We start from the raw sequence: 22,994 nt of genomic DNA on the forward strand, positions 1-22,994 counted from the left end.
ACCAAATGTCCTAGAACGAAATTTTCAAATGTAACTACTAGAATGTGATACAATACACTATTGGGTGAAGTTTGGTTGACTTCTGCGCAGCGGTTTGGGAGTTAACATCAAAATTACATTTCTCGGCCATATCGCATAGATCTCACTGTGAAAAGGCTTAAATGGCTTTTTTGACCTAAGTTTGAGGATTGCGCTCAAATCAAATGTCCTAGAACCAAATTTCCACATGTAACTACTAGATTGTGATAAAATACACTAATGGGTGAAGTTTGGTTGACTTCTGCGCAGCGGTTTGGGAGTTAACATCAAAATTACATTTCTCGGCCATATCGCATAGATCTCACTGTGAAAAGGCTTAAATGACTTTTTTAATTAAGTTTGATGATTGCGCTCAAACAAAATTTCCTAGAACAAAATTTTCAAATGTAACTACTAGATTGTGATACAATACACTATTGGGTGAAGTTTGGTTGACTTCTGCGCAGCGGTTTGGGAGTTAACATCAAAATTACATTTCTCGGCCATATCGCATAGATCTCACTGTGAAAAGGCTTAAATGGCTTTTTTGACCTAAGTTTGAGGATTGCGCTCAAATCAAATGTCCTATAACCAAATTTCCACATGTAACTACTAGATTGTGATACAATACACTAATGGGTGAAGTTTGGTTGACTTCTGCGCAGCGGTTTGGGAGTTAACATCAAAATTACATTTCTCGGCCATATCGCATAGATCTCACTGTGAAAAGGCTTAAATGACTTTTTTAATTAAGTTTGATGATTGCGTTCAAACAAAATGTCCTAGAACAAAATTTTTAAATGTAACTACTAGATTGTGATACAATACACTATTGGGTGAAGTTTGGTTGACTTCTGCGCAGCGGTTTGGGAGTTAACATCAAAATTACATTTCTCGGCCATATCGCATAGATCTCACTGTGAAAAGGCTTAAATGGCTTTTTTGACCTAAGTTTGATGATTGCGCTCAAACAAAATTTCCTAGAACAAAATTTTCAAATGTAACTACTAGATTGTGATACAATACACTATTGGGTGAAGTTTGGTTGACTTCTGCGCAGCGGTTTGGGAGTTAACATCAAAATTACATTTCTTTGCCATATCGCATAGATCTCACTGTGAAAAGGCTTAAATGGCTTTTTTGACCTAAGTTTGAGGATTGCGCTCAAACCAAATGTCCTAGAACGAAATTTTCAAATGTAACTACTAGAATGTGATACAATACACTATTGGGTGAAGTTTGGTTGACTTCTGCGCAGCGGTTTGGGAGTTAACATCAAAATTACATTTCTCGGCCATATCGCATAGATCTCACTGTGAAAAGGCTTAAATGGCTTTTTTGACCTAAGTTTGAGGATTGCGCTCAAATCAAATGTCCTAGAACCAAATTTCCACATGTAACTACTAGATTGTGATAAAATACACTAATGGGTGAAGTTTGGTTAACTTCTGCGCAGCGGTTTGGGAGTTAACATCAAAATTACATTTCTCGGCCATATCGCATAGATCTCACTGTGAAAAGGCTTAAATGACTTTTTTAATTAAGTTTCATGATTGCGCTCAAACAAAATTTCCTAGAACAAAATTTTCAAATGTAACTACTAGATTGTGATACAATACACTATTGGGTGAAGTTTGGTTGACTTCTGCGCAGCGGTTTGGGAGTTAACATCAAAATTACATTTCTCGGCCATATCGCATAGATCTCACTGTGAAAAGGCTTAAATGGCTTTTTTGACCTAAGTTTGAGGATTGCGCTCAAACCAAATGTCCTAGAACGAAATTTTCAAATGTAACTACTAGAATGTGATACAATACACTATTGGGTGAAGTTTGGTTGACTTCTGCGCAGCGGTTTGGGAGTTAACATCAAAATTACATTTCTCGGCCATATCGCATAGATCTCACTGTGAAAAGGCTTAAATGACTTTTTTAATTAAGTTTGATGATTGCGTTCAAACAAAATGTCCTAGAACAAAATTTTCAAATGTAACTACTAGATTGTGATACAATACACTATTGGGTGAAGTTTGGTTGACTTCTGCGCAGCGGTTTGGGAGTTAACATCAAAATTACATTTCTCGGCCATATCGCATAGATCTCACTGTGAAAAGGCTTAAATGGCTTTTTTGACCTAAGTTTGAGGATTGCGCTCAAACCAAATGTCCTAGAACGAAATTTTCAAATGTAACTACTAGAATGTGATACAATACACTATTGGGTGAAGTTTGGTTGACTTCTGCGCAGCGGTTTGGGAGTTAACATCAAAATTACATTTCTCGGCCATATCGCATAGATCTCACTGTGAAAAGGCTTAAATGGCTTTTTTGACCTAAGTTTGAGGATTGCGCTCAAATCAAATGTCCTAGAACCAAATTTCCACATGTAACTACTAGATTGTGATAAAATACACTAATGGGTGAAGTTTGGTTGACTTCTGCGCAGCGGTTTGGGAGTTAACATCAAAATTACATTTCTCGGCCATATCGCATAGATCTCACTGTGAAAAGGCTTAAATGACTTTTTTAATTAAGTTTGATGATTGCGCTCAAACAAAATTTCCTAGAACAAAATTTTCAAATGTAACTACTAGATTGTGATACAATACACTATTGGGTGAAGTTTGGTTGACTTCTGCGCAGCGGTTTGGGAGTTAACATCAAAATTACATTTCTCGGCCATATCGCATAGATCTCACTGTGAAAAGGCTTAAATGGCTTTTTTGACCTAAGTTTGAGGATTGCGCTCAAATCAAATGTCCTATAACCAAATTTCCACATGTAACTACTAGATTGTGATACAATACACTAATGGGTGAAGTTTGGTTGACTTCTGCGCAGCGGTTTGGGAGTTAACATCAAAATTACATTTCTCGGCCATATCGCATAGATCTCACTGTGAAAAGGCTTAAATGACTTTTTTAATTAAGTTTGATGATTGCGTTCAAACAAAATGTCCTAGAACAAAATTTTTAAATGTAACTACTAGATTGTGATACAATACACTATTGGGTGAAGTTTGGTTGACTTCTGCGCAGCGGTTTGGGAGTTAACATCAAAATTACATTTCTCGGCCATATCGCATAGATCTCACTGTGAAAAGGCTTAAATGGCTTTTTTGACCTAAGTTTGATGATTGCGCTCAAACAAAATTTCCTAGAACAAAATTTTCAAATGTAACTACTAGATTGTGATACAATACACTATTGGGTGAAGTTTGGTTGACTTCTGCGCAGCGGTTTGGGAGTTAACATCAAAATTACATTTCTCGGCCATATCGCATAGATCTCACTGTGAAAAGGCTTAAATGGCTTTTTTGACCTAAGTTTGAGGATTGCGCTCAAACCAAATGTCCTAGAACGAAATTTTCAAATGTAACTACTAGAATGTGATACAATACACTATTGGGTGAAGTTTGGTTGACTTCTGCGCAGCGGTTTGGGAGTTAACATCAAAATTACATTTCTCGGCCATATCGCATAGATCTCACTGTGAAAAGGCTTAAATGGCTTTTTTGACCTAAGTTTGAGGATTGCGCTCAAATCAAATGTCCTAGAACCAAATTTCCACATGTAACTACTAGATTGTGATAAAATACACTAATGGGTGAAGTTTGGTTAACTTCTGCGCAGCGGTTTGGGAGTTAACATCAAAATTACATTTCTCGGCCATATCGCATAGATCTCACTGTGAAAAGGCTTAAATGACTTTTTTAATTAAGTTTCATGATTGCGCTCAAACAAAATTTCCTAGAACAAAATTTTCAAATGTAACTACTAGATTGTGATACAATACACTATTGGGTGAAGTTTGGTTGACTTCTGCGCAGCGGTTTGGGAGTTAACATCAAAATTACATTTCTCGGCCATATCGCATAGATCTCACTGTGAAAAGGCTTAAATGGCTTTTTTGACCTAAGTTTGAGGATTGCGCTCAAACCAAATGTCCTAGAACGAAATTTTCAAATGTAACTACTAGAATGTGATACAATACACTATTGGGTGAAGTTTGGTTGACTTCTGCGCAGCGGTTTGGGAGTTAACATCAAAATTACATTTCTCGGCCATATCGCATAGATCTCACTGTGAAAAGGCTTAAATGACTTTTTTAATTAAGTTTGATGATTGCGTTCAAACAAAATGTCCTAGAACAAAATTTTCAAATGTAACTACTAGATTGTGATACAATACACTATTGGGTGAAGTTTGGTTGACTTCTGCGCAGCGGTTTGGGAGTTAACATCAAAATTACATTTCTCGGCCATATCGCATAGATCTCACTGTGAAAAGGCTTAAATGGCTTTTTTGACCTAAGTTTGAGGATTGCGCTCAAACCAAATGTCCTAGAACGAAATTTTCAAATGTAACTACTAGAATGTGATACAATACACTATTGGGTGAAGTTTGGTTGACTTCTGCGCAGCGGTTTGGGAGTTAACATCAAAATTACATTTCTCGGCCATATCGCATAGATCTCACTGTGAAAAGGCTTAAATGGCTTTTTTGACCTAAGTTTGAGGATTGCGCTCAAATCAAATGTCCTAGAACCAAATTTCCACATGTAACTACTAGATTGTGATAAAATACACTAATGGGTGAAGTTTGGTTGACTTCTGCGCAGCGGTTTGGGAGTTAACATCAAAATTACATTTCTCGGCCATATCGCATAGATCTCACTGTGAAAAGGCTTAAATGACTTTTTTAATTAAGTTTGATGATTGCGCTCAAACAAAATTTCCTAGAACAAAATTTTCAAATGTAACTACTAGATTGTGATACAATACACTATTGGGTGAAGTTTGGTTGACTTCTGCGCAGCGGTTTGGGAGTTAACATCAAAATTACATTTCTCGGCCATATCGCATAGATCTCACTGTGAAAAGGCTTAAATGGCTTTTTTGACCTAAGTTTGAGGATTGCGCTCAAATCAAATGTCCTATAACCAAATTTCCACATGTAACTACTAGATTGTGATACAATACACTAATGGGTGAAGTTTGGTTGACTTCTGCGCAGCGGTTTGGGAGTTAACATCAAAATTACATTTCTCGGCCATATCGCATAGATCTCACTGTGAAAAGGCTTAAATGACTTTTTTAATTAAGTTTGATGATTGCGTTCAAACAAAATGTCCTAGAACAAAATTTTTAAATGTAACTACTAGATTGTGATACAATACACTATTGGGTGAAGTTTGGTTGACTTCTGCGCAGCGGTTTGGGAGTTAACATCAAAATTACATTTCTCGGCCATATCGCATAGATCTCACTGTGAAAAGGCTTAAATGGCTTTTTTGACCTAAGTTTGATGATTGCGCTCAAACAAAATTTCCTAGAACAAAATTTTCAAATGTAACTACTAGATTGTGATACAATACACTATTGGGTGAAGTTTGGTTGACTTCTGCGCAGCGGTTTGGGAGTTAACATCAAAATTACATTTCTCGGCCATATCGCATAGATCTCACTGTGAAAAGGCTTAAATGGCTTTTTTGACCTAAGTTTGAGGATTGCGCTCAAACCAAATGTCCTAGAACGAAATTTTCAAATGTAACTACTAGAATGTGATACAATACACTATTGGGTGAAGTTTGGTTGACTTCTGCGCAGCGGTTTGGGAGTTAACATCAAAATTACATTTCTCGGCCATATCGCATAGATCTCACTGTGAAAAGGCTTAAATGGCTTTTTTGACCTAAGTTTGAGGATTGCGCTCAAATCAAATGTCCTAGAACCAAATTTCCACATGTAACTACTAGATTGTGATAAAATACACTAATGGGTGAAGTTTGGTTAACTTCTGCGCAGCGGTTTGGGAGTTAACATCAAAATTACATTTCTCGGCCATATCGCATAGATCTCACTGTGAAAAGGCTTAAATGACTTTTTTAATTAAGTTTCATGATTGCGCTCAAACAAAATTTCCTAGAACAAAATTTTCAAATGTAACTACTAGATTGTGATACAATACACTATTGGGTGAAGTTTGGTTGACTTCTGCGCAGCGGTTTGGGAGTTAACATCAAAATTACATTTCTCGGCCATATCGCATAGATCTCACTGTGAAAAGGCTTAAATGGCTTTTTTGACCTAAGTTTGAGGATTGCGCTCAAACCAAATGTCCTAGAACGAAATTTTCAAATGTAACTACTAGAATGTGATACAATACACTATTGGGTGAAGTTTGGTTGACTTCTGCGCAGCGGTTTGGGAGTTAACATCAAAATTACATTTCTCGGCCATATCGCATAGATCTCACTGTGAAAAGGCTTAAATGACTTTTTTAATTAAGTTTGATGATTGCGTTCAAACAAAATGTCCTAGAACAAAATTTTCAAATGTAACTACTAGATTGTGATACAATACACTATTGGATGAAGTTTGGTTGACTTCTGCGCAGCGGTTTGGGAGTTAACATCAAAATTACATTTCTCGGCCATATCGCATAGATCTCACTGTGAAAAGGCTTAAATGGCTTTTTTGACCTAAGTTTGAGGATTGCGCTCAAACCAAATGTCCTAGAACGAAATTTTCAAATGTAACTACTAGAATGTGATACAATACACTATTGGGTGAAGTTTGGTTGACTTCTGCGCAGCGGTTTGGGAGTTAACATCAAAATTACATTTCTCGGCCATATCGCATAGATCTCACTGTGAAAAGGCTTAAATGGCTTTTTTGACCTAAGTTTGAGGATTGCGCTCAAATCAAATGTCCTAGAACCAAATTTCCACATGTAACTACTAGATTGTGATAAAATACACTAATGGGTGAAGTTTGGTTGACTTCTGCGCAGCGGTTTGGGAGTTAACATCAAAATTACATTTCTCGGCCATATCGCATAGATCTCACTGTGAAAAGGCTTAAATGACTTTTTTAATTAAGTTTGATGATTGCGCTCAAACAAAATTTCCTAGAACAAAATTTTCAAATGTAACTACTAGATTGTGATACAATACACTATTGGGTGAAGTTTGGTTGACTTCTGCGCAGCGGTTTGGGAGTTAACATCAAAATTACATTTCTCGGCCATATCGCATAGATCTCACTGTGAAAAGGCTTAAATGGCTTTTTTGACCTAAGTTTGAGGATTGCGCTCAAATCAAATGTCCTATAACCAAATTTCCACATGTAACTACTAGATTGTGATACAATACACTAATGGGTGAAGTTTGGTTGACTTCTGCGCAGCGGTTTGGGAGTTAACATCAAAATTACATTTCTCGGCCATATCGCATAGATCTCACTGTGAAAAGGCTTAAATGACTTTTTTAATTAAGTTTGATGATTGCGTTCAAACAAAATGTCCTAGAACAAAATTTTTAAATGTAACTACTAGATTGTGATACAATACACTATTGGGTGGTTTGGTTGACTTCTGCGCAGCGGTTTGGGAGTTAACATCAAAATTACATTTCTCGGCCATATCGCATAGATCTCACTGTGAAAAGGCTTAAATGGCTTTTTTGACCTAAGTTTGATGATTGCGCTCAAACAAAATTTCCTAGAACAAAATTTTCAAATGTAACTACTAGATTGTGATACAATACACTATTGGGTGAAGTTTGGTTGACTTCTGCGCAGCGGTTTGGGAGTTAACATCAAAATTACATTTCTCGGCCATATCGCATAGATCTCACTGTGAAAAGGCTTCAATGGCTTTTTTGACCTAAGTTTGAGGATTGCGCTCAAACCAAATGTCCTAGAACGAAATTTTCAAATGTAACTACTAGAATGTGATACAATACACTATTGGGTGAAGTTTGGTTGACTTCTGCGCAGCGGTTTGGGAGTTAACATCAAAATTACATTTCTCGGCCATATCGCATAGATCTCACTGTGAAAAGGCTTAAATGGCTTTTTTGACCTAAGTTTGAGGATTGCGCTCAAATCAAATGTCCTAGAACCAAATTTCCACATGTAACTACTAGATTGTGATAAAATACACTAATGGGTGAAGTTTGGTTAACTTCTGCGCAGCGGTTTGGGAGTTAACATCAAAATTACATTTCTCGGCCATATCGCATAGATCTCACTGTGAAAAGGCTTAAATGACTTTTTTAATTAAGTTTCATGATTGCGCTCAAACAAAATTTCCTAGAACAAAATTTTCAAATGTAACTACTAGATTGTGATACAATACACTATTGGGTGAAGTTTGGTTGACTTCTGCGCAGCGGTTTGGGAGTTAACATCAAAATTACATTTCTCGGCCATATCGCATAGATCTCACTGTGAAAAGGCTTAAATGGCTTTTTTGACCTAAGTTTGAGGATTGCGCTCAAACCAAATGTCCTAGAACGAAATTTTCAAATGTAACTACTAGAATGTGATACAATACACTATTGGGTGAAGTTTGGTTGACTTCTGCGCAGCGGTTTTGGAGTTAACATCAAAATTACATTTCTCGGCCATATCGCATAGATCTCACTGTGAAAAGGCTTAAATGGCTTTTTTGACCTAAGTTTGAGGATTGCGCTCAAATCAAATGTCCTAGAACCAAATTTCCATTTGTAACTACTAGATTGTGATAAAATACACTAATGGGTGAAGTTTGGTTGACTTCTGCGCAGCGGTTTGGGAGTTAACATCAAAATTACATTTCTCGGCCATATCGCATAGATCTCACTGTGAAAAGGCTTAAATGACTTTTTTAATTAAGTTTGATGATTGCGCTCAAACAAAATTTCCTAGAACAAAATTTTCAAATGTAACTACTAGATTGTGATACAATACACTATTGGGTGAAGTTTGGTTGACTTCTGCGCAGCGGTTTGGGAGTTAACATCAATATTACATTTCTCGGCCATATCGCATAGATCTCACTGTGAAAAGGCTTAAATGGCTTTTTTGACCTAAGTTTGAGAATTGCGCTCAAATCAAATGTCCTATAACCAAATTTCCACATGTAACTACTAGATTGTGATACAATACACTAATGGGTGAAGTTTGGTTGACTTCTGCGCAGCGGTTTGGGAGTTAACATCAAAATTACATTTCTCGGCCATATCGCATAGATCTCACTGTGAAAAGGCTTAAATGACTTTTTTAATTAAGTTTGATGATTGCGTTCAAACAAAATGTCCTAGAACAAAATTTTTAAATGTAACTACTAGATTGTGATACAATACACTATTGGGTGAAGTTTGGTTGACTTCTGCGCAGCGGTTTGGGAGTTAACATCAAAATTACATTTCTCGGCCATATCGCATAGATCTCACTGTGAAAAGGCTTAAATGGCTTTTTTGACCTAAGTTTGAGGATTGCGCTCAAATCAAATGTCCTAGAACCAAATTTCCACATGTAACTACTAGATTGTGATACAATACACTAATGGGTGAAGTTTGGTTGACTTTTGCGCAGCGGTTTGGGAGTTAACATCAAAATTACATTTCTCGGCCATATCGCATAGATCTCACTGTGAAAAAGGCTTAAATGACTTTTTTAATTAAGTTTGATGATTGCGCTCAAACAAAATTTCCTAGAACAAAATTTTCAAATGTAACTACTAGATTGTGATACAATACACTATTGGGTGAAGTTTGGTTGACTTCTGCGCAGCGGTTTGGGAGTTAACATCAAAATTACATTTCTCGGCCATATCGCATAGATCTCACTGTGAAAAGGCTTAAATGGCTTTTTTGACCTAAGTTTGAGGATTGCGCTAAAATCAAATGTCCTAGAACCAAATTTCCACATGTAACTACTAGATTGTGATACAATACACTAATGGGTGAAGGTTGGTTTACTTCTGCGCAGCGGTTTGGGAGTTAACATCAAAATTACATTTCTCGGCCATATCGCATAGATCTCACTGTGAAAAGGCTTAAATGGCTTTTTTGACCTAAGTTTAATAATTGCGCTCAAACCAAATGTCCTAGAACGAAATTTTCAAATGTAACTACTAGAATGTGATACAATACACTATTGGGTGAAGTTTGGTTGACTTCTGCGCAGCGGTTTGGGAGTTAACATCAAAATTACATTTCTCGGCCATATCGCATAGATCTCACTGTGAAAAGGCTTAAATGGCTTTTTTGACCTAAGTTTGAGGATTGCGCTCAAATCAAATGTCCTAGAACCAAATTTCCACATGTAACTACTAGATTGTGATACAATACACTATTGGGTGAAGTTTGGTTTACTTCTGCGCAGCGGTTTGGGAGTTAACATCAAAATTACATTTCTCGGCCATATCGCATAGATCTCACTGTGAAAAGGCTTAAATGGCTTTTTTGACCTAAGTTTAATAATTGCGCTCAAACCAAATGTCCTTGAACGAAATTTTAAAATGTAACTACTAGAATGTGATACAATACACTATTGGGTGAAGTTTGGTTGACTTCTGCGCAGCGGTTTGGGAGTTAACATCAAAATTACATTTTCTCGGCCATATCGCATAGATCTCACTGTGAAAAGGCTTAAATGGCTTTTTTGACCTAAGTTTGAGGATTGCGCTCAAACAAAATGTCCTAGAACAAAATTTTCAAATGTAACTACTAGATTGTGATACAATACACTATTGGGTGAAGTTTGGTTGACTTCTGCGCAGCGGTTTGGGAGTTAACATCAAAATTACATTTCTCGGCCATATCGCATAGATCTCACTGTGAAAAGGCTTAAATGGCTTTTTTGACCTAAGTTTGAGGATTGCGCTCAAATCAAATGTCCTAGAACCAAATTTCCACATGTAACTACTAGATTGTGATAAAATACACTAATGGGTGAAGTTTGGTTAACTTCTGCGCAGCGGTTTGGGAGTTAACATCAAAATTACATTTCTCGGCCATATCGCATAGATCTCACTGTGAAAAGGCTTAAATGACTTTTTTAATTAAGTTTCATGATTGCGCTCAAACAAAATTTCCTAGAACAAAATTTTCAAATGTAACTACTAGATTGTGATACAATACACTATTGGGTGAAGTTTGGTTGACTTCTGCGCAGCGGTTTGGGAGTTAACATCAAAATTACATTTCTCGGCCATATCGCATAGATCTCACTGTGAAAAGGCTTAAATGGCTTTTTTGACCTAAGTTTGAGGATTGCGCTCAAACCAAATGTCCTAGAACGAAATTTTCAAATGTAACTACTAGAATGTGATACAATACACTATTGGGTGAAGTTTGGTTGACTTCTGCGCAGCGGTTTTGGAGTTAACATCAAAATTACATTTCTCGGCCATATCGCATAGATCTCACTGTGAAAAGGCTTAAATGGCTTTTTTGACCTAAGTTTGAGGATTGCGCTCAAATCAAATGTCCTAGAACCAAATTTCCATTTGTAACTACTAGATTGTGATAAAATACACTAATGGGTGAAGTTTGGTTGACTTCTGCGCAGCGGTTTGGGAGTTAACATCAAAATTACATTTCTCGGCCATATCGCATAGATCTCACTGTGAAAAGGCTTAAATGACTTTTTTAATTAAGTTTGATGATTGCGCTCAAACAAAATTTCCTAGAACAAAATTTTCAAATGTAACTACTAGATTGTGATACAATACACTATTGGGTGAAGTTTGGTTGACTTCTGCGCAGCGGTTTGGGAGTTAACATCAATATTACATTTCTCGGCCATATCGCATAGATCTCACTGTGAAAAGGCTTAAATGGCTTTTTTGACCTAAGTTTGAGAATTGCGCTCAAATCAAATGTCCTATAACCAAATTTCCACATGTAACTACTAGATTGTGATACAATACACTAATGGGTGAAGTTTGGTTGACTTCTGCGCAGCGGTTTGGGAGTTAACATCAAAATTACATTTCTCGGCCATATCGCATAGATCTCACTGTGAAAAGGCTTAAATGACTTTTTTAATTAAGTTTGATGATTGCGTTCAAACAAAATGTCCTAGAACAAAATTTTTAAATGTAACTACTAGATTGTGATACAATACACTATTGGGTGAAGTTTGGTTGACTTCTGCGCAGCGGTTTGGGAGTTAACATCAAAATTACATTTCTCGGCCATATCGCATAGATCTCACTGTGAAAAGGCTTAAATGGCTTTTTTGACCTAAGTTTGAGGATTGCGCTCAAATCAAATGTCCTAGAACCAAATTTCCACATGTAACTACTAGATTGTGATACAATACACTAATGGGTGAAGTTTGGTTGACTTTTGCGCAGCGGTTTGGGAGTTAACATCAAAATTACATTTCTCGGCCATATCGCATAGATCTCACTGTGAAAAAGGCTTAAATGACTTTTTTAATTAAGTTTGATGATTGCGCTCAAACAAAATTTCCTAGAACAAAATTTTCAAATGTAACTACTAGATTGTGATACAATACACTATTGGGTGAAGTTTGGTTGACTTCTGCGCAGCGGTTTGGGAGTTAACATCAAAATTACATTTCTCGGCCATATCGCATAGATCTCACTGTGAAAAGGCTTAAATGGCTTTTTTGACCTAAGTTTGAGGATTGCGCTAAAATCAAATGTCCTAGAACCAAATTTCCACATGTAACTACTAGATTGTGATACAATACACTAATGGGTGAAGGTTGGTTTACTTCTGCGCAGCGGTTTGGGAGTTAACATCAAAATTACATTTCTCGGCCATATCGCATAGATCTCACTGTGAAAAGGCTTAAATGGCTTTTTTGACCTAAGTTTAATAATTGCGCTCAAACCAAATGTCCTAGAACGAAATTTTCAAATGTAACTACTAGAATGTGATACAATACACTATTGGGTGAAGTTTGGTTGACTTCTGCGCAGCGGTTTGGGAGTTAACATCAAAATTACATTTCTCGGCCATATCGCATAGATCTCACTGTGAAAAGGCTTAAATGGCTTTTTTGACCTAAGTTTGAGGATTGCGCTCAAATCAAATGTCCTAGAACCAAATTTCCACATGTAACTACTAGATTGTGATACAATACACTATTGGGTGAAGTTTGGTTTACTTCTGCGCAGCGGTTTGGGAGTTAACATCAAAATTACATTTCTCGGCCATATCGCATAGATCTCACTGTGAAAAGGCTTAAATGGCTTTTTTGACCTAAGTTTAATAATTGCGCTCAAACCAAATGTCCTTGAACGAAATTTTAAAATGTAACTACTAGAATGTGATACAATACACTATTGGGTGAAGTTTGGTTGACTTCTGCGCAGCGGTTTGGGAGTTAACATCAAAATTACATTTTCTCGGCCATATCGCATAGATCTCACTGTGAAAAGGCTTAAATGGCTTTTTTGACCTAAGTTTGAGGATTGCGCTCAAACAAAATGTCCTAGAACAAAATTTTCAAATGTAACTACTAGATTGTGATACAATACACTATTGGGTGAAGTTTGGTTGACTTCTGCGCAGCGGTTTGGGAGTTAACATCAAAATTACATTTCTCGGCCATATCGCATAGATCTCACTGTGAAAAGGCTTAAATGACTTTTTTAATTAAGTTTGATGATTGCGTTCAAACAAAATGTCCTAGAACAAAATTTTCAAATGTAACTACTAGATTGTGATACAATACACTATTGTGTGAAGTTTGGTTGACTTCTGCGCAGCGGTTTGGGAGTGAACATCAAAATTACATTTCTCGGCCATATCGCATAGATCTCACTGTGAAAAGGCTTAAATGACTTTTTTAATTAAGTTTGATGATTGCGCTCAAACAAAATTTCCTAGAACAAAATTTTCAAATGTAACTACTAGATTGTGATACAATACACTATTGGGTGAAGTTTGGTTGACTTCTGCGCAGCGGTTTGGGAGTGAACATCAAAATTACATTTCTCGGCCATATCGCATAGATCTCACTGTGAAAAGGCTTAAATGGCTTTTTTGACCTAAGTTTGAGGATTGCGCTCAAATCAAATGTCCTAGAACCAAATTTCCACATGTAACTACTAGATTGTGATAAAATACACTAATGGGTGAAGTTTGGTTTACTTCTGCGCAGCGGTTTGGGAGTTAACATCAAAATTACATTTCTCGGCCATATCGCATAGATCTCACTGTGAAAAGGCTTAAATGACTTTTTTAATTAAGTTTGATGATTGCGCTCAAACAAAATTTCCTAGAACAAAATTTTCAAATGTAACTACTAGATTGTGATACAATACACTATTGGGTGAAGTTTGGTTGACTTCTGCGCAGCGGTTTGGGAGTTAACATCAATATTACATTTCTCGGCCATATCGCATAGATCTCACTGTGAAAAGGCTTAAATGGCTTTTTTGACCTAAGTTTGAGAATTGCGCTCAAATCAAATGTCCTATAACCAAATTTCCACATGTAACTACTAGATTGTGATACAATACACTAATGGGTGAAGTTTGGTTGACTTCTGCGCAGCGGTTTGGGAGTTAACATCAAAATTACATTTCTCGGCCATATCGCATAGATCTCACTGTGAAAAGGCTTAAATGACTTTTTTAATTAAGTTTGATGATTGCGTTCAAACAAAATGTCCTAGAACAAAATTTTTAAATGTAACTACTAGATTGTGATACAATACACTATTGGGTGAAGTTTGGTTGACTTCTGCGCAGCGGTTTGGGAGTTAACATCAAAATTACATTTCTCGGCCATATCGCATAGATCTCACTGTGAAAAGGCTTAAATGGCTTTTTTGACCTAAGTTTGAGGATTGCGCTCAAATCAAATGTCCTAGAACCAAATTTCCACATGTAACTACTAGATTGTGATACAATACACTAATGGGTGAAGTTTGGTTGACTTTTGCGCAGCGGTTTGGGAGTTAACATCAAAATTACATTTCTCGGCCATATCGCATAGATCTCACTGTGAAAAAGGCTTAAATGACTTTTTTAATTAAGTTTGATGATTGCGCTCAAACAAAATTTCCTAGAACAAAATTTTCAAATGTAACTACTAGATTGTGATACAATACACTATTGGGTGAAGTTTGGTTGACTTCTGCGCAGCGGTTTGGGAGTTAACATCAAAATTACATTTCTCGGCCATATCGCATAGATCTCACTGTGAAAAGGCTTAAATGGCTTTTTTGGCCTAAGTTTGAGGATTGCGCTAAAATCAAATGTCCTAGAACCAAATTTCCACATGTAACTACTAGATTGTGATACAATACACTAATGGGTGAAGGTTGGTTTACTTCTGCGCAGCGGTTTGGGAGTTAACATCAAAATTACATTTCTCGGCCATATCGCATAGATCTCACTGTGAAAAGGCTTAAATGGCTTTTTTGACCTAAGTTTAATAATTGCGCTCAAACCAAATGTCCTAGAACGAAATTTTCAAATGTAACTACTAGAATGTGATACAATACACTATTGGGTGAAGTTTGGTTGACTTCTGCGCAGCGGTTTGGGAGTTAACATCAAAATTACATTTCTCGGCCATATCGCATAGATCTCACTGTGAAAAGGCTTAAATGGCTTTTTTGACCTAAGTTTGAGGATTGCGCTCAAATCAAATGTCCTAGAACCAAATTTCCACATGTAACTACTAGATTGTGATACAATACACTATTGGGTGAAGTTTGGTTTACTTCTGCGCAGCGGTTTGGGAGTTAACATCAAAATTACATTTCTCGGCCATATCGCATAGATCTCACTGTGAAAAGGCTTAAATGGCTTTTTTGACCTAAGTTTAATAATTGCGCTCAAACCAAATGTCCTTGAACGAAATTTTAAAATGTAACTACTAGAATGTGATACAATACACTATTGGGTGAAGTTTGGTTGACTTCTGCGCAGCGGTTTGGGAGTTAACATCAAAATTACATTTTCTCGGCCATATCGCATAGATCTCACTGTGAAAAGGCTTAAATGGCTTTTTTGACCTAAGTTTGAGGATTGCGCTCAAACAAAATGTCCTAGAACAAAATTTTCAAATGTAACTACTAGATTGTGATACAATACACTATTGGGTGAAGTTTGGTTGACTTCTGCGCAGCGGTTTGGGAGTTAACATCAAAATTACATTTCTCGGCCATATCGCATAGATCTCACTGTGAAAAGGCTTAAATGACTTTTTTAATTAAGTTTGATGATTGCGTTCAAACAAAATGTCCTAGAACAAAATTTTCAAATGTAACTACTAGATTGTGATACAATACACTATTGTGTGAAGTTTGGTTGACTTCTGCGCAGCGGTTTGGGAGTGAACATCAAAATTACATTTCTCGGCCATATCGCATAGATCTCACTGTGAAAAGGCTTAAATGGCTTTTTTGACCTAAGTTTGAGGATTGCGCTCAAATCAAATGTCCTAGAACCAAATTTCCACATGTAACTACTAGATTGTGATAAAATACACTAATGGGTGAAGTTTGGTTGACTTCTGCGCAGCGGTTTGGGAGTTAACATCAAAATTACATTTCTCGGCCATATCGCATAGATCTCACTGTGAAAAGGCTTAAATGACTTTTTTAATTAAGTTTGATGATTGCGCTCAAACAAAATTTCCTAGAACAAAATTTTCAAATGTAACTACTAGATTGTGATACAATACACTATTGGGTGAAGTTTGGTTGACTTCTGCGCAGCGGTTTGGGAGTTAACATCAAAATTACATTTCTCGGCCATATCGCATAGATCTCACTGTGAAAAGGCTTAAATGGCTTTTTTGACCTAAGTTTGAGGATTGCGCTCAAATCAAATGTCCTATAACCAAATTTCCACATGTAACTACTAGATTGTGATACAATACACTAATGGGTGAAGTTTGGTTGACTTCTGCGCAGCGGTTTGGGAGTTAACATCAAAATTACATTTCTCGGCCATATCGCATAGATCTCACTGTGAAAAGGCTTAAATGACTTTTTTAATTAAGTTTGATGATTGCGTTCAAACAAAATGTCCTAGAACAAAATTTTTAAATGTAACTACTAGATTGTGATACAATACACTATTGGGTGAAGTTTGGTTGACTTCTGCGCAGCGGTTTGGGAGTTAACATCAAAATTACATTTCTCGGCCATATCGCATAGATCTCACTGTGAAAAGGCTTAAATGGCTTTTTTGACCTAAGTTTGAGGATTGCGCTCAAATCAAATGTCCTAGAACCAAATTTCCACATGTAACTACTAGATTGTGATAAAATACACTAATGGGTGAAGTTTGGTTGACTTCTGCGCAGCGGTTTGGGAGTTAACATCAAAATTACATTTCTCGGCCATATCGCATAGATCTCACTGTGAAAAGGCTTAAATGACTTTTTTAATTAAGTTTGATGATTGCGCTCAAACAAAATTTCCTAGAACGAAATTTTCAAATGTAACTACTAGAATGTGATACAATACACTATTGGGTGAAGTTTGGTTGACTTCTGCGCAGCGGTTTGGGAGTTAACATCAAAATTACATTTCTCGGCCATATCGCATAGATCTCACTGTGAAAAGGCTTAAATGGCTTTTTTGACCTAAGTTTGAGGATTGCGCTCAAACCAAATGTCCTAGAACAAAATTTTCAAATGTAACTACTAGATTGTGATACAATACACTATTGGGTGAAGTTTGGTTGACTTCTGCGCAGCGGTTTGGGAGTTAACATCAAAATTACATTTCTCGGCCATGTCGCATAGATCTCACTGTGAAAAGGCTTAAATGACTTTTTTAATTAAGTTTGATGATTGCGTTCAAACAAAATGTCCTAGAACAAAATTTTCAAATGTAACTACTAGATTGTGATACAATACACTATTGGGTGAAGTTTGGTTGACTTCTGCGCAGCGGTTTGGGAGTTAACATCAAAATTACATTTCTCGGCCATATCGCATAGATCTCACTGTGAAAAGGCTTAAATGGCTTTTTTGACCTAAGTTTGAGGATTGCGCTCAAACCAAATGTCCTAGAACGAAATTTTCAAATGTAACTACTAGAATGTGATACAATACACTATTGGGTGAAGTTTGGTTGACTTCTGCGCAGCGGTTTGGGAGTTAACATCAAAATTACATTTCTCGGCCATATCGCATAGATCTCACTGTGAAAAGGCTTAAATGGCTTTTTTGACCTAAGTTTGAGGATTGCGCTCAAATCAAATGTCCTAGAACCAAATTTCCACATGTAACTACTAGATTGTGATAAAATACACTAATGGGTGAAGTTTGGTTGACTTCTGCGCAGCGGTTTGGGAGTTAACATCAAAATTACATTTCTCGGCCATATCGCATAGATCTCACTGTGAAAAGGCTTAAATGACTTTTTTAATTAAGTTTGATGATTGCGCTCAAACAAAATTTCCTAGAACAAAATTTTCAAATGTAACTACTAGATTGTGATACAATACACTATTGGGTGAAGTTTGGTTGACTTCTGCGCAGCGGTTTGGGAGCGAACATCAAAATTACATTTCTCGGCCATATCGCATAGATCTCACTGTGAAAAGGCTTAAATGGCTTTTTTGACCTAAGTTTGAGGATTGCGCTCAAATCAAATGTCCTAGAACCAAATTTCCACATGTAACTACTAGATTGTGATAAAATACACTAATGGGTGAAGTTTGGTTGACTTCTGCGCAGCGGTTTGGGAGTTAACATCAAAATTACATTTCTCGGCCATATCGCATAGATCTCACTGTGAAAAGGCTTAAATGACTTTTTTAATTAAGTTTGATGATTGCGCTCAAACAAAATTTCCTAGAACAAAATTTTCAAATGTAACTACTAGATTGTGATACAATACACTATTGGGTGAAGTTTGGTTGACTTCTGCGCAGCGGTTTGGGAGTTAACATCAATATTACATTTCTCGGCCATATCGCATAGATCTCACTGTGAAAAGGCTTAAATGGCTTTTTTGACCTAAGTTTGAGAATTGCGCTCAAATCAAATGTCCTATAACCAAATTTCCACATGTAACTACTAGATTGTGATACAATACACTAATGGGTGAAGTTTGGTTGACTTCTGCGCAGCGGTTTGGGAGTTAACATCAAAATTACATTTCTCGGCCATATCGCATAGATCTCACTGTGAAAAGGCTTAAATGACTTTTTTAATTAAGTTTGATGATTGCGTTCAAACAAAATGTCCTAGAACAAAATTTTTAAATGTAACTACTAGATTGTGATACAATACACTATTGGGTGAAGTTTGGTTGACTTCTGCGCAGCGGTTTGGGAGTTAACATCAAAATTACATTTCTCGGCCATATCGCATAGATCTCACTGTGAAAAGGCTTAAATGGCTTTTTTGACCTAAGTTTGAGGATTGCGCTCAAATCAAATGTCCTAGAACAAAATTTCCACATGTAACTACTAGATTGTGATACAATACACTAATGGGTGAAGTTTGGTTGACTTCTGCGCAGCGGTTTGGGAGTTAACATCAAAATTACATTTCTCGGCCATATCGCATAGATCTCACTGTGAAAAGGCTTAAATGACTTTTTTAATTAAGTTTGATGATTGCGCTCAAACAAAATTTCCTAGAACAAAATTTTCAAATGTAACTACTAGATTGTGATACAATACACTATTGGGTGAAGTTTGGTTGACTTCTGCGCAGCGGTTTGGGAGTTAACATCAAAATTACATTTCTCGGCCATATCGCATAGATCTCACTGTGAAAAGGCTTAAATGGCTTTTTTGACCTAAGTTTGAGGATTGCGCTCAAATCAAATGTCCTATAACCAAATTTCCACATGTAACTACTAGATTGTGATACAATACACTAATGGGTGAAGTTTGGTTGACTTCTGCGCAGCGGTTTGGGAGTTAACATCAAAATTACATTTCTCGGCCATATCGCATAGATCTCACTGTGAAAAGGCTTAAATGACTTTTTTAATTAAGTTTGATGATTGCGTTCAAACAAAATGTCCTAGAACAAAATTTTTAAATGTAACTACTAGATTGTGATACAATACACTATTGGGTGAAGTTTGGTTGACTTCTGCGCAGCGGTTTGGGAGTTAACATCAAAATTACATTTCTCGGCCATATCGCATAGATCTCACTGTGAAAAGGCTTAAATGGCTTTTTTGACCTAAGTTTGAGGATTGCGCTCAAATCAAATGTCCTAGAACCAAATTTCCACATGTAACTACTAGATTGTGATAAAATACACTAATGGGTGAAGTTTGGTTGACTTCTGCGCAGCGGTTTGGGAGTTAACATCAAAATTACATTTCTCGGCCATATCGCATAGATCTCACTGTGAAAAGGCTTAAATGACTTTTTTAATTAAGTTTGATGATTGCGCTCAAACAAAATTTCCTAGAACGAAATTTTCAAATGTAACTACTAGAATGTGATACAATACACTATTGGGTGAAGTTTGGTTGACTTCTGCGCAGCGGTTTGGGAGTTAACATCAAAATTACATTTCTCGGCCATATCGCATAGATCTCACTGTGAAAAGGCTTAAATGGCTTTTTTGACCTAAGTTTGAGGATTGCGCTCAAACCAAATGTCCTAGAACAAAATTTTCAAATGTAACTACTAGATTGTGATACAATACACTATTGGGTGAAGTTTGGTTGACTTCTGCGCAGCGGTTTGGGAGTTAACATCAAAATTACATTTCTCGGCCATGTCGCATAGATCTCACTGTGAAAAGGCTTAAATGACTTTTTTAATTAAGTTTGATGATTGCGTTCAAACAAAATGTCCTAGAACAAAATTTTCAAATGTAACTACTAGATTGTGATACAATACACTATTGGGTGAAGTTTGGTTGACTTCTGCGCAGCGGTTTGGGAGTTAACATCAAAATTACATTTCTCGGCCATATCGCATAGATCTCACTGTGAAAAGGCTTAAATGGCTTTTTTGACCTAAGTTTGAGGATTGCGCTCAAATCAAATGTCCTAGAACCAAATTTCCACATGTAACTACTTGATTGTGATACAATACACTATTGGGTGAAGTTTGGTTTACTTCTGCGCAGCGGTTTGGGAGTTAACATCAAAATTACATTTCTCGGCCATATCGCATAGATCTCACTGTGAAAAGGCTTAAATGGCTTTTTTGACCTAAGTTTAATAATTGCGCTCAAACCAAATGTCCTTGAACGAAATTTTAAAATGTAACTACTAGAATGTGATACAATACACTATTGGGTGAAGTTTGGTTGACTTCTGCGCAGCGGTTTGGGAGTTAACATCAAAATTACATTTTCTCGGCCATATCGCATAGATCTCACTGTGAAAAGGCTTAAATGGCTTTTTTGACCTAAGTTTGAGGATTGCGCTCAAACAAAATGTCCTAGAACAAAATTTTCAAATGTAACTACTAGATTGTGATACAATACACTATTGGGTGAAGTTTGGTTGACTTCTGCGCAGCGGTTTGGGAGTTAACATCAAAATTACATTTCTCGGCCATATCGCATAGATCTCACTGTGAAAAGGCTTAAATGACTTTTTTAATTAAGTTTGATGATTGCGTTCAAACAAAATGTCCTAGAACAAAATTTTCAAATGTAACTACTAGATTGTGATACAATACACTATTGTGTGAAGTTTGGTTGACTTCTGCGCAGCGGTTTGGGAGTGAACATCAAAATTACATTTCTCGGCCATATCGCATAGATCTCACTGTGAAAAGGCTTAAATGACTTTTTTAATTAAGTTTGATGATTGCGCTCAAACAAAATTTCCTAGAACAAAATTTTCAAATGTAACTACTAGATTGTGATACAATACACTATTGGGTGAAGTTTGGTTGACTTCTGCGCAGCGGTTTGGGAGTGAACATCAAAATTACATTTCTCGGCCATATCGCATAGATCTCACTGTGAAAAGGCTTAAATGGCTTTTTTGACCTAAGTTTGAGGATTGCGCTCAAATCAAATGTCCTAGAACCAAATTTCCACATGTAACTACTAGATTGTGATAAAATACACTAATGGGTGAAGTTTGGTTGACTTCTGCGCAGCGGTTTGGGAGTTAACATCAAAATTACATTTCTCGGCCATATCGCATAGATCTCACTGTGAAAAGGCTTAAATGACTTTTTTAATTAAGTTTGATGATTGCGCTCAAACAAAATTTCCTAGAACAAAATTTTCAAATGTAACTACTAGATTGTGATACAATACACTATTGGGTGAAGTTTGGTTGACTTCTGCGCAGCGGTTTGGGAGTTAACATCAATATTACATTTCTCGGCCATATCGCATAGATCTCACTGTGAAAAGGCTTAAATGGCTTTTTTGACCTAAGTTTGAGAATTGCGCTCAAATCAAATGTCCTATAACCAAATTTCCACATGTAACTACTAGATTGTGATACAATACACTAATGGGTGAAGTTTGGTTGACTTCTGCGCAGCGGTTTGGGAGTTAACATCAAAATTACATTTCTCGGCCATATCGCATAGATCTCACTGTGAAAAGGCTTAAATGACTTTTTTAATTAAGTTTGATGATTGCGTTCAAACAAAATGTCCTAGAACAAAATTTTTAAATGTAACTACTAGATTGTGATACAATACACTATTGGGTGAAGTTTGGTTGACTTCTGCGCAGCGGTTTGGGAGTTAACATCAAAATTACATTTCTCGGCCATATCGCATAGATCTCACTGTGAAAAGGCTTAAATGGCTTTTTTGACCTAAGTTTGAGGATTGCGCTCAAATCAAATGTCCTAGAACCAAATTTCCACATGTAACTACTAGATTGTGATACAATACACTAATGGGTGAAGTTTGGTTGACTTTTGCGCAGCGGTTTGGGAGTTAACATCAAAATTACATTTCTCGGCCATATCGCATAGATCTCACTGTGAAAAAGGCTTAAATGACTTTTTTAATTAAGTTTGATGATTGCGCTCAAACAAAATTTCCTAGAACAAAATTTTCAAATGTAACTACTAGATTGTGATACAATACACTATTGGGTGAAGTTTGGTTGACTTCTGCGCAGCGGTTTGGGAGTTAACATCAAAATTACATTTCTCGGCCATATCGCATAGATCTCACTGTGAAAAGGCTTAAATGGCTTTTTTGACCTAAGTTTGAGGATTGCGCTAAAATCAAATGTCCTAGAACCAAATTTCCACATGTAACTACTAGATTGTGATACAATACACTAATGG

This window comes from Corythoichthys intestinalis, chromosome 8, assembly GCF_030265065.1.
Source record: "Corythoichthys intestinalis isolate RoL2023-P3 chromosome 8, ASM3026506v1, whole genome shotgun sequence".
Classification (NCBI taxonomy): Eukaryota; Metazoa; Chordata; class Actinopteri; order Syngnathiformes; family Syngnathidae; genus Corythoichthys; species Corythoichthys intestinalis.